Source organism: Arachis ipaensis, chromosome B6, assembly GCF_059453495.1.
Source record: "Arachis ipaensis isolate K30076 ecotype BB chromosome B6, ASM5945349v1, whole genome shotgun sequence".
In the NCBI taxonomy this organism is placed as follows: Eukaryota; Viridiplantae; Streptophyta; class Magnoliopsida; order Fabales; family Fabaceae; genus Arachis; species Arachis ipaensis.
In genome coordinates, this window is record NC_142441.1 from 26,753,639 (window position 1) to 26,766,101 (window position 12,463).

The 12,463-nt window shown below is 37.5% G+C and overlaps 1 pseudogene; it reads right to left on the bottom strand.

Moving 5' to 3' along the window:
• Window positions 1-3,886: 3,886 nt before the first annotated feature.
• On the bottom strand, window positions 3,887-9,751 carry LOC148554952 (putative dolichyl pyrophosphate Man9GlcNAc2 alpha-1,3-glucosyltransferase; annotated as a pseudogene).
• Between the last annotated feature and the right edge of the window lie 2,712 nt (window positions 9,752-12,463).

Below are 12,463 nucleotides of genomic sequence, written 5' to 3' on the forward strand. Positions count from 1 at the left end.
CAAAGCCGAAATGGAACTACCTAATGGAATGGTTTCTAACTCATGAATTCTATCTTTGTTCATACACAAGTCCTTAAGAAATTTCGCGTATTTAGGCACTTGATGAACATCTTCACCATCGTTGGGTCAAGTTCCACACGCTTTTTAGCCTTTCTTGCCAATGTAGGAAATGGAATTGGTTGAGCTACTTCCTCCAAGATTTGCTCCTTTCTAGGGACTTCACTCCTTGGTAGAGGGTCTTCATCTTTAACTATTACATGTGACTCCTCCTCTTCTTCAATTTTTTCTATCTCAACTCCATATTCCTCTTGAGCAACTTTCATTAAACTAGGTGCCTTTGAATCCCTTTCCTTCAATTGCGTTCCGGACCTCAAGGTTACGGCGTTGATGCCACCCTTGGGGTTGGGTAGAACTTGAGAGGGTATGGCACTAGAGGTTGAGGCTTGAGAAGTGGGAATAGAAGGTGACTCCATGCGAGCAATGAGAGCTTGGAGGGTGGAAGTAAGACCATTGAGAGTTGATTTGAGTGTATTTTGGAGTTCTTTTTGTCCTTGGAGTATGGACCGGAGTGTGTTATCTTGATTTGGAGATGTGAAAGGGTAGGTAATTTGTGGTGCTTGAGGTTGGTTGGGTGGAAGTGGTTATCTATGAGGTGGTATGTAGGTTTGATAGTTCCTTCCTTGATTTAGTTGTTGGCTTGGAGGGTTTTATGAATAGCGGTTTTATGGAGTGTTGTTGTTCCACCTTTGGTTGCCTCCATTGTCCCTTCCTCCTTGTTGATAATTGTCCTGCCAACTTTGGTTGGAGCTATCCCTCCATCCTTGATTGGAGTTGTTGCTCCCTTGGTTATAGTTGCTTCCTTGTTGGGGGTACCCTTGGTTATAATTGCTCCCTTGGTTATGGTATCCTTGATTAGCACGTTCATAGTAGGGGCGATCATAAAAGTTGTGGGTAGCCGCTAGAGTGTTATCTTCTTGGAGACTTGGACATTCATCCGTGTAGTGAGAGTAGCATGAGCAAATGCCACACACTCTTTGGGGGACCAATTGTTGACATTGTTGGTTTTGAGGAGAAGGTTGTTGTTGATATGGAGGTTGTTGTTGATTCACTTGGAGTTGCTTTAGAAGGCTTGTCATCTCACACAAGGTCTTAGTAAGGGTAGCGGTCTCACCACTAGAAGAAACTTTATTTACGGCCTTTGGACGGTTGACTCTCCGTCTAGCATGTTGAGTGGACTCGGCCAAGTCGGTAATGAGTTGCCATGCCTCCTCTGCCGTCCTATACTTTGACAAAGAACCGTTGCTTGAAGCATCCAACAAATTCTTATCTTGCTCCCTCATGCTTTGGCACACATAGCTAAGCAAGACTTGAGTGTCAATCATATGGTTGGGACATGAATCAAGAAGTTTGCGAAACCGTTCCCAATATTCATACAACGTTTCCATCTCGCCTTGTACAATACATGAGATCTCCTTCCTTAGCTTGTCCGTCATTTCCACGGGCATGAACTTATCAATGAATTCTCTTCTAAGCAAGTCCCAATCGGACACAACATCACTAGGTAAGGTATAGAACCACTCCTTGGCTCTTCCCTCAAGAGAGAAGGGAAAGACAAACAACTATATAGCCACTTCATCGGATCCTTCCCGCCTAGTAGTCGAGCATACACCATGAAAGTCCTTGAGGTGTCTAATTGGATCTTGTGCGGGAAGTCCATGGAACTTTGGTAAGAGATTGATGAGAGCGGTCTTGAGTTCAAAGTTTGCATTCAAGTTGGGATGAAGCACATGTAGAGGTTGGAGAACAAAATCCGGTGCACCCGCTTCCTTGAGAGTAACTCTTCTTAGAGCGGCCATGTTGTCAAAACCTAGATCAAAAGAAAAACTAATAATAGTATCAACAGAAGAATAATTGGTGCCTTCATTGGATGACGATGATATGGTTGGTGAATTGGTAAAAACCTTTTCACCTTCCTCAAAGACTAACCGCCTCCTAGCTTGCCTAATATGAAGCAAAGTTCTTTCAATTTCCAAATCAAATGGTGCTTAACTCGGATTTGGTAGTGAACGCGTCATACAATGAAGGAGATAAGAAGCTCATGACATCAATTGGTATCTAAGTAAAGACTAATCCTAACTAACAATCAAACAAGCAAACAATCAGTTAGGAGAAAAATGCAAGTATTCACATATCAACATATTTACACTAACCAATAGAATGGCACACATAAGTAAATCCCTGGCAACGGCGCCATTTTGATGAACGGAAATATTCTTATCTCAGTTAGAAACTAGTAATAAGTCCGATCGTGAGTATAGTCTAACCAACACGTGAACACCGCATCAAACAATTCTAAAATCTATGATCGAGAGTATTGATCCCGGGTCGTTCTTCCTAGGATTTGCTTTAGAGTGTGCATCATTGATTAGGAAAGATTTTATGGTTTTGAGAATTGGTGCAAGAGTTCAAGCTAGCAAAGCAAACAACAATTAATTGAAATAAAAGCCTTGGCTAAGGGTAAGCATTGGAAGTTCCATCATTATAATTTTCTTCAATTATGATAAGAATTGATTATTGCTTCACTTAGTTAACCCCCTAACAATGGAGGAAATTCAAGTGAAAATAACTAACTTGAGTCACAAGTCCTAGTCTCACCCTAGGGAAGTCTAGCTTTAGCGCACTCCAAGTCAATTAGCAATTCTCAATTCATAATTTAAAATTGATATCCACTATTCAAGTGTCTCCAATAACTCAACCCCTAAGCCAAGTAAGAGAAATCTACTCCATAGCTAAGGTTGTCATTATCACAAACAATTGGTAGGCAATTATAGAAAATATGATGCAATTGAAAGAAGAGAATTGAATTTAAGCTATCTAATCTAAACAATCATCAACAATCAAACAATTGAATGAAACCTCAATTCATTAATTCACATTCAAAGTAACAAAGTGAACCAAATCTAGATCTAAGAAATTGAACTAAAAGAACATCAATTAAGAGAAGAAGAAGAGTAGATCTACACTTGTATAAAAACAAAAAGTCAATTAGCAATAGATCTCACCAAGAATTCAAAGGAAACTTGCAATGGAGGATGAAAACCTAGAGAGAAGTTGGAGTTTCTCTCTCTAAAAACAAAATGTAACTAATTTCCTAAAATATCTAGAATTATGACTAATTGTTCTAACACTCCTAATCCTTGGTATTCTTAAGCTTTTCCCTCCAAAATCTGCTCCAAAACAGGGCCTGGGAACCCCTTTAAATCGCTGGACACGTGTTTCATTTAAAAAATCATGTGCGCACATCGACGCGTACGCGCACTGCACGCGTACGCGTCCCTGGGATTTGCGATTTGCGCGCAGGCGTAAGGTGCGCGCGAGCGTCATAAGGGATATGGCCCAGCCATACAAGCGTGCCGGCTCCTCGCTCAGCTCCACTGCGCTGGCTCTGGATGAGCGCATCCACGCGTACAAGCACAGTGCGCGTGCGCGTGCATGTCCAAACTTCCATTCTTTAATTTGTTTCATGCTCCTTCCATTCATGCATGCTTCCTTCATTCCTCTTGGCTATTTTTTCCCTATAACTTCTGAAATCACTTAACAAACGGATCAATGCATCTAATGGTAATAGAGGAGGATTACAATATCTCAATTTTGATGCAAAAGAAGCATATTTTCATCTATGAGGTAAAATGGGAAAGAGACACGAAATCATGCAGTTTTATATAAATAAGTGTGGAAGATCATTGATAAAACCCTTAGATTCTATGCATGATAAACCCTAAAAACGGGGTTTATCATTGACAGGACCCCTCTTGGTTACGTAGCGGAATTGTTAATATTAAACCAAATAAAAACAATCTATCTTGCCTCCAAAGTAAAAACTCTATCAAATAAATTTCTTGTCTACTTCTAATTTGGTAGGTTTATTCAACACCCACTGCTTTATATTGCAGCCAAGAGTTACAAGCACAAACTGAGAGAAGCACACATTCATAATTATTGCTTCAAAAAGGAAATGATACTTCTCAGGTGGATTCATGATCAAGTAAACTATGTGAAGAATGAAATAACAAAATAAAACAAGGCGTACAGTTATTGCACCCGAATAATTATACAAATAATTGCCCTCTTTAACTCTTTGTTGACCAGGTGCGTCGAATATCAAGATGAAGAGAGCAAGCAAAACAAAGTATGGAACAACCAAGCCGTCACGACATATCAGGGGAACATGGAGAGCATGGCAAATTGAATGAACCACTTAAAAAAAAGGTTCTTCCATAGCAAGTGATACTAGAAATCTTGTATCTCTAAAAAATTTCCCTCGACAAGTATACCGAATTATCATCAAGTAATAACTCACAAGAGTGAGGTCAAATCCCACAGAGATTAACAGATTAAGCAAGCAATAGTAGATTGATTATTCTAGTTAGACAAGCATAATTGAGGGATAATCAAACAAGAAATGTAAATGACATGAAAGTGAATGAAAGCAATAAAGTGCAAGAAAATAAATGGCAAGAAAAGTAAAGTGCTGAAAAATAAAAGAGCAAGAAAAGTAAAGTACGGGAAAGTAAAATACAAGAAAAGTACAAGAAAGTAAATAACTAGAAGTAAAAGAAAAGAAAAGCATTGGGATAGAGAGATATTGAATTCTCCGGATCAAGTTCATTCTCATCTCTTCCTCAATCAATGCATTCATTGATTTTCTTGGCAATCTTAGGTGATTGGATTCCAATGTCTTGGCAATCCAATCTCTCTAAATTTGAACAATTGCCCAATATCTTGATTTAATTGCTCATGGAAGGAGATGAAGTTTGGTCACTGATTATACCACACACTTTCATAGATCAAAGTAATGGTAGGATTACATGTCACTATATCCATCCAACCCCCAACCTAATCCAATGTGAGAAAGAATTTCTAGCATGATTTTCTCATTCCTCTCTCAAGGTTCCGAGGAAATTCAAGTATGAGTAATTTCTCTCTCAAGACAATTACTCAATAGGATGAAGATCGAAAGCTTTCAAGTAAAATCAAAAGAAAAGAAAGAAGAAGAAGAATGAAAACTATTAATGATCCATTAAAAAACAATACAGCTCTCTTTCCCAATGGAAAGAGTTAATAATTCATAACAAAAATTATTTACAAAGTAAGAAAGAAATGGAGGAGAGGAGAAGTATGGGTGAGAAGAGAGGGTCCGAAGACTCCTCCCCAATGCGATGCTTCCTAATTCTATGAAACTAAGGCCTTTATATAGGCTCTCCTAAATTACAAACTCAAATGAAATTGAAAGTAAATTACAATGAAATAAAAATTAACTATTCTAGATGCTTCTTGTGGCCTTCATTGGTTGAGGATTGTGGGCTTGCTTGCTTGAACTTTGAAGTGGACTTGAGAGAGAAGTGAATCAAGTTAAGGTCCAGGTTGATGCTCCATGGGTGCTTGACGTTAGTGTTGGCATTAGCCACACTAACGCTACAAATGTGGCGTTAATGCTGAAGTTAGTGTGGCTAACGCTAGGATTTGCTACCCAGTTGGTATTTTTGGGGCTTTAAAGATGCCTATTATTTGTTCTCCAATTTCATGCCCACTATAGACTATTATCCACCGTTGGAAAGCTTTGAATTTCAGCTTTCTAATACAACTGAAAGCACCTCAATTGGACCTCTGTAACTTAAGTTATGCTCCTTTGAAGGGGACAAGGTCGCTGGCATTGTTGCTGACGTTAGTGTGCTTAATGCTGCCACTAACGTCAGCATTAACGGTGTTACTAATCATCAGATTCTGAAGCTCAAACTTAATGTTCACCCCAGTCTATTATATATTGTTGGAAACCCCAGAATGTCTACTTTCCAATGCCTTTGGAAGTGCATCATTTGGAGCTCTACATCTCGAGTTATACTTCTTGGAAGGTGAAGAGGTCAGCTAACCTTACTACAGGTTGATACCATGTTCATCTTTTCACTTTCGGTGCAGGTTTTCTTCCTCAAATTCAGTGTCCACCATGTGATGTCATATATACTTGGAAAGCTCTGGATTCCTACTTTCTAATGCCACTGAAATGATCTCATTTGGAGCTTTGTGGCTCAAGTTATTCTTGTTTGAAGAATGCATCGTCAGGCTGCCAGGTGAGATGTTGCCCACTTTCTTCCATGTTAATGCCCACGTTAGTGGCACTAACGTGGGTCTTCCCTTCCTTTGCTAAAGTTAGTGGCGTTAACTTTGCCACTAACTTTCCAAGCTTTCCTTTCTTCTGCGTTAGTGCCCACGTTAGTGGCACTAACGTGGGTCTCCTTGTCCTTCGCTAAAGTTAGTGGCGTTAACTTTGCCACTAAATTTCCAAGCCTTCCTCTCTTCCATGTTAGTACTCACGTTAGTGGCACTAACATGGCCACTAACGTGGGTCTCCTTGCCCTTCGCTAAAGTTAGTGGCGTTAACTTGCCACTAACTTTCCAAGCTCCGCTTCTTCCATGTTGATGACCCACGATAGTGGCACTAACGTGGGTTTTCTCTGCTTCTTCTACCTGAAATCAAACAAGCAAGGTGCATCAAAATTTTGCTCTAATCATGAGATGATGCATCATTCATTCTTTTACTCAATTCTTGCATTATTCTCATGAAAAATGTATAGAATTCACAATGTTTATTTGAATCAAGGTATGAATGCATATTCAACCAAATACTTTCTTATTATATAAGAAAATGCATGAAACTTCCCTCAAACATACGAAAAATGGCTATTAAAACTAGCCAAGATTCCCTGGCATCAGCCAGCATGCTTGCAGGAAGAAGTGGCAGCAAAATGGACTTTTCATGCATTGGAAGGCACCATGCATACACTCGTAAGATATTTTCAACAAAAATGATCGCAATTTGGCATTGTGAAAAAAATGTTACAAACCTTGAAAAGAAAACCAGTAGAACGCAAATGAACAATTTAGCAGCCCACAAAGGAAACCTCGATTATTTGGAGATTTTATTTGTTGAAACATTAAAGGAAGACAAGTTATAACTATTGCAATTAAGCTGAGAAGCCTCAGTGACTCTAATGTAAATAATCTCTTCCACTTGATGATAATGGAAGAGGCACACCAAAAGTTGGCCACATAGTCCTTAAATATTCCTCTTTTAAAAGGAGCAAGGCATGAGAGGACCTGTAACAAGGATCATCCATACCCAAGGTTCTTATCAAAGATAAAAAATAGTTTTAGCATCATGGAAGACAGACATCTTTATTATTTAACAAGATTTCTCAATTCACCAGTTGAACTTATTCTACTGTCACATGTATACATAAAATACTCAGTCGGACTTAGTCTAGATGGCTAGACCTTTTGTTTCCATATCAAATAACAGACTTTCTTATACCACATTTAAGACCCCCAGAGAGTAGGTAGAAGCATCATATGTAACTTTTTTTAAGAAAAAATAGACTATCAAGCAATCAAATAAACAGCAAATAGCACAAGTAAGAACTATTAAAATTTTTGTTCAAATAAAGCACAGCAGTAACAGTAATGTTAAATGGATTCCAATTCCATGCATCAAGAGCAAACAGTAAATGGAACGAATAATCTAACTTCTGGTGGGTTTAGAATTAAATCTACTTTCTAGCAGCCAATGATAACAATTTGAGTATTTTAACTCCAAAATGGAATCCTTTGAATACAAATAAGGCCACCACACATCTACAAAGTTTCCCAAAACATAAAACCTCAGTTTTGATACCTCAAGGAGCGAATGTTTATGCCTCAATCCTTTACCCAGGAGATGGCTAAAAAAAGCAGGGGCAAAATATGCACTCATCTATAAAAGAGTAACTAACAACAGTTATCAAATCCCAATCGATGATAAAGACAAAAAATAAAGAAAATGCAGATTCAGACTTAGCTTATCCACCAACATTGTTGTGTCCCACATTACTTCAATATTTTTTCCTTGCAAATGTATGTTTATGGAAATTAGGTATTAAATTAAAACAAAACAAATAACAAAATGAATTGCCATTTACTAACTGTAATCCATTTAAGACTTAAGTATCAAGATTGGTCAAGTAAAATGTTAATAGATTTTATTTGACACAAAGCAATAATACAACCTAAAGATATATCAAGATACAATTCACCATACACACATTAACATATAATTATGAGACATATATGTATGACCATTCACCATGCACAAAAAATATACACACACACCAAACTTTTTAGTGACAATTCCACCTGGACAGGTTTGAGCAATTCTATATGACCATTGACCATACATGGTATAGACTATGTATAATAGCTGAAAGTAGTAAAAGAAATTAATGAAAAATAGACCCATGCTAAGATCAGAGATTAAAACCTGCTTATGATTTAAAGCTAGACAATACAAAACACTTGCTACAAGATCCTTCCTAGAGATGACACCAGCAACAACTCCAATGGTAAAGCCCAAGATGATGTAGTTGTACTGAAATACAATAAATACAACAGTCAACGTTAGAGTACTACAAACTTGAAAAATACCTAAAGGAGCAAGGGCTTAAACAACAAAAGAATTTCTTTGCAAACTTGGAGGTGATCGTGGTCAATTAAGATCAAACAGGGGTTTAACAAAAGCATGGAAATGTGTCATCTTATGTCACTCTTACGACTCCTTGAAGGTTGACCATAGCGAACAATAACAAAGTACAGGACAAATGGAAAGAGTATCAATAAATAAGATAATAACACTGCCCACCTCATTAGTAGTTTTCTGTAGAGTTCGAAATAAATTATCAATAAAGTCAAAATACTCATTGCTAGCTCAAAACCTAAATAGAAAGCATTGAAATTGTAACGATTGATAAGATCTTAAATGGACAAACTATCTTTTGTCCCCCAAAATATAAATATCTCATGCATGATTTAGCCATTGATTTAAATTGAAACATGATTTAGTTGTTGAATTATGCACATAATTTAAACATGATTTAGTTTTCTATACAATTCTTGAATTCGGAGATTGATGGTGATCTCCATCCAATGCCTCTATGCTTCATAGTCACCAAATTTTGGAGGGTTACTGAAATCGGAGTAAGTGTGGAAGGACACTGCGGCTCAAACCGAAACCGTAAACAATCCAACAATAAGGAATATAGTTATTGTTTTCTTGTGAACCAGCCACCACCACCAGCAACACTAGTTTCCATCACCATCAACTACACTAACAGTGTTACTAGTCTCCTTTCCTTTCACCATTTCAGCAAGGAGCCAAATTCACAAGACTGCATCCAAAAACTGAAAGCGAGAAATTGCTTTTGGCCTAAATCATGTGGTTGATTGATAACTTCAGAATGGAATTTAATTGAATTGAACTATATTATTTGGAATGTGTATAAAAATGAATATGAATTTCTATGTTGACAATTTTGAACATTATTAATAGCTCGAAGTATAGCGACAAGATACTAATCGCAACTCAATAAAACTACATAGTGACAACAGCAATAAAAAATCAAATTCAAAATCAAACCACCATTTTCAGAAATATTCAAAAAAAATATTATGAAAGACTATAGCAAAAACAATATAAATTTGAACAATATCTAAAAAAGGGGGACTTTTCCCCAACGGCGAAGAGAAAGATAACATGGATGTGGCGGAAGAAGGAGTGGGATGCTGTGTCCACGACGGGATCGAAAAAAGGAGAACTGGCGAAGGGAGGACACGACAGTTGCTGCCGGAGGGTGTGGGAAGATTTCAAAGAAGAATCGGCTCTCATCTTCGGTGAGGGCATATTCAAAATTTCATTCAACTGACTTACAAAGTCCAAAAAAAGGATTATTCGTCAATAATTTTGAGTGATTGCCCAATTCGTTTCCCAAAAATTTTAAAAACAAACATTTTAGTCCCTAAAAAAAATACACAAATCAATTTCTATCGTTTTTTTCCGTCAAACATATCAGTCTCCAATCTATTTTCTCGTGTGACTCATCAACAAAGATTACTGACTTGGCACGTTAACTCGCACATGTGGCTATTAAGTGTCTAAGCGTGCAAGGAAAACAAAATAGTCCTTGGGCTTGTTAATTAAAACATCGTCATATCCAAAATAGGATGAAACAATACGCCCAATTCTCACCTCTTCTTTCCCTCCATATGTCTTCATCATCTCAAAAAGACAACAAACTCCATCATTCACTATTCATTTTGTGTAGAAACTTTATACCCCTATAACATCATCTCTCATATCGCCCATCACCATCAACGTTAAGACTCCGTTCATCATCGTCACGGCCGTTAATTACTTTCGTTATCTTTAAATCGCACGAAGCATTACGGTGGATGCCACAATAGCAACGAGGTTTTTACTGAATACTCACATTGTACCAGGTGAATACATAATCTTTGTTAGGCTAATTTATAGGATACAATGATTCTTTACTTGATTAATCCATTAATTTTGTTGGATGGTTAAGGTTTAGTGACGATAAAAACTTGTGAGTTGTAATGGTGTTTAGTCTGTATGGGTTTTGTTTTTATTAGAAGAATACATCATGTTTAGTAATTATAAGAAACAAATAATGGTATATTTGAGTTTGTAGTTTCAATTTTATTAATGTTGGTCTATTTTAATTTTGTTTGTAGATCGAGTATTTTGTGGTTCCCTTTTTTCACCAGGGAGGTCACTTTGTGCGAGATAATAAGGGTATGTTGCTATATATTGATGGAAAAGTGGACAAGTTTCTCGAAATGGACATTGACTTGCTGTGTTTCTTTGATTTGAAAACTCTATTCAAAGGGTTAGGATATCATGATTACAAAACTATGTACTGGTTTGATTCTTCTACCCTTGAGCTCGAGTCTAGATTACATCCCATAGAAGGAGATGCTCAGATCAATGAGTTACGCGCTTATAAAGAAAAGAATAAGGAGAGTCCAGAATTTGAGTTATACTTTGATCACCCAATAATGTTAGCTCCACTTGAGGATGAAGACCATGATTTTGAGTGTGATTAATCTGATAGTAGTTAAGATAAGTGTGTGGTGATAAAGAAGAAGACTGTTAAAAGTGAAAAAAAAATAAACCATGAGGGAAATATGTTGAAGAAGAAGACAAACAAGGATATTAAAAGTAGGACCATAACTACAAGGAAGAATCAATTGCTATAAGGAAGAATCAATTGAGTAGCAAAAAAGCTAGTGGCCCAACATATAGAAAGAATAAAGATGGACCTGTTGGTGCTGGCCTAAGTAATGCTGCTAGGCTTAGTGTTGCTGCTAGGCCAATTGATTCTAGGCCAATTGGTGTTGGACCAAGTGGTTCTACTTGGTCTAGTGTTGCTGGTGGGACAAGTGAGGCTGGTATGCCTAGTAGTACTACAACAAGATCTGCTAAGCCTGGTGTTGGAGTTCATGGCATTAATGTTGATGAAGGGGATGAGGAGTGTGAGGAGGAGATAGAAGAATCTGCATTTGACTACGAGTCTGAGACATTATTAACTCATGAGAGTTCTAAGGATGAGCGGGAGAGATATGAAGTTTCACAGTTCAATGAATGGGCTGGATTTGGTGAAGTTTATTTCAAAATGGGAATGGAATTTCCAACCATTGAAACATTCAAGAATGCATTGAAAGACCATGTCATATATGAAGGGAGAAAGATAAGATACATAAAGAATGACTAAAGGAGAATTTGGTGTGACTGTGAGTATGGTGTTGTGAGGATTGAGAAACCCAAAAAATCAAAGAATCAAAAAGAAGGAAATGTAGAGAATGCAAATGGGAAGGATAGAAAAGGATAGAATGGGACTGAAGAGAATATGAATATGGGGAACAAGACTGCCGAAGGAGGTGATGCTAGTGAAGATGTTAATGGAGACGCCCAAACTAATAAAGAAAGTGACGCTGTCCAATCCAATAATGGGGCTGAAACTACTACTGTGTGAATGAAAATGGGCCTAAAAATAGGCCCAACAGTTGGCTTGCCAATGAGTCACCTTACCCATGCCTTAACGTTGTGCATGGAATAGTCAATTGAAGAATTACCTGATAAAGACCTACACCCTTTAGCACACTTGTGCTAAAGAATTCGGCAGCATATTGGCAAGTCAGAAATGGGTGGCAAAGAAGTTGGAAAAAAAGGCTCCAAACTCAACCTCACACTCAGTCAGACTTAGTCTAGACGACTAGACCTATTATTTCCATATCAAATAACAGACTTTCTGATACTACATTTAAGACCCCAGAGACCACGTAGAAGCATCATATGTAACTTTTGTTAAGAAAAAATGGACTATCAAGCAATCAAATAAATAGCAAATAGTGAAAAGAGGAAATATTAAAATCTCGGTTCAAATAAAGCACAGTAGTAATAGTAATGTTAAATGGATTCCAAATCCATGCATCAAGAGCATACAGCAAATGGAATGAACAATCCAACTTCTGGTGGATTTAGGATTAAATCTTCTTTCTAGCGGCCAATGATACCAAT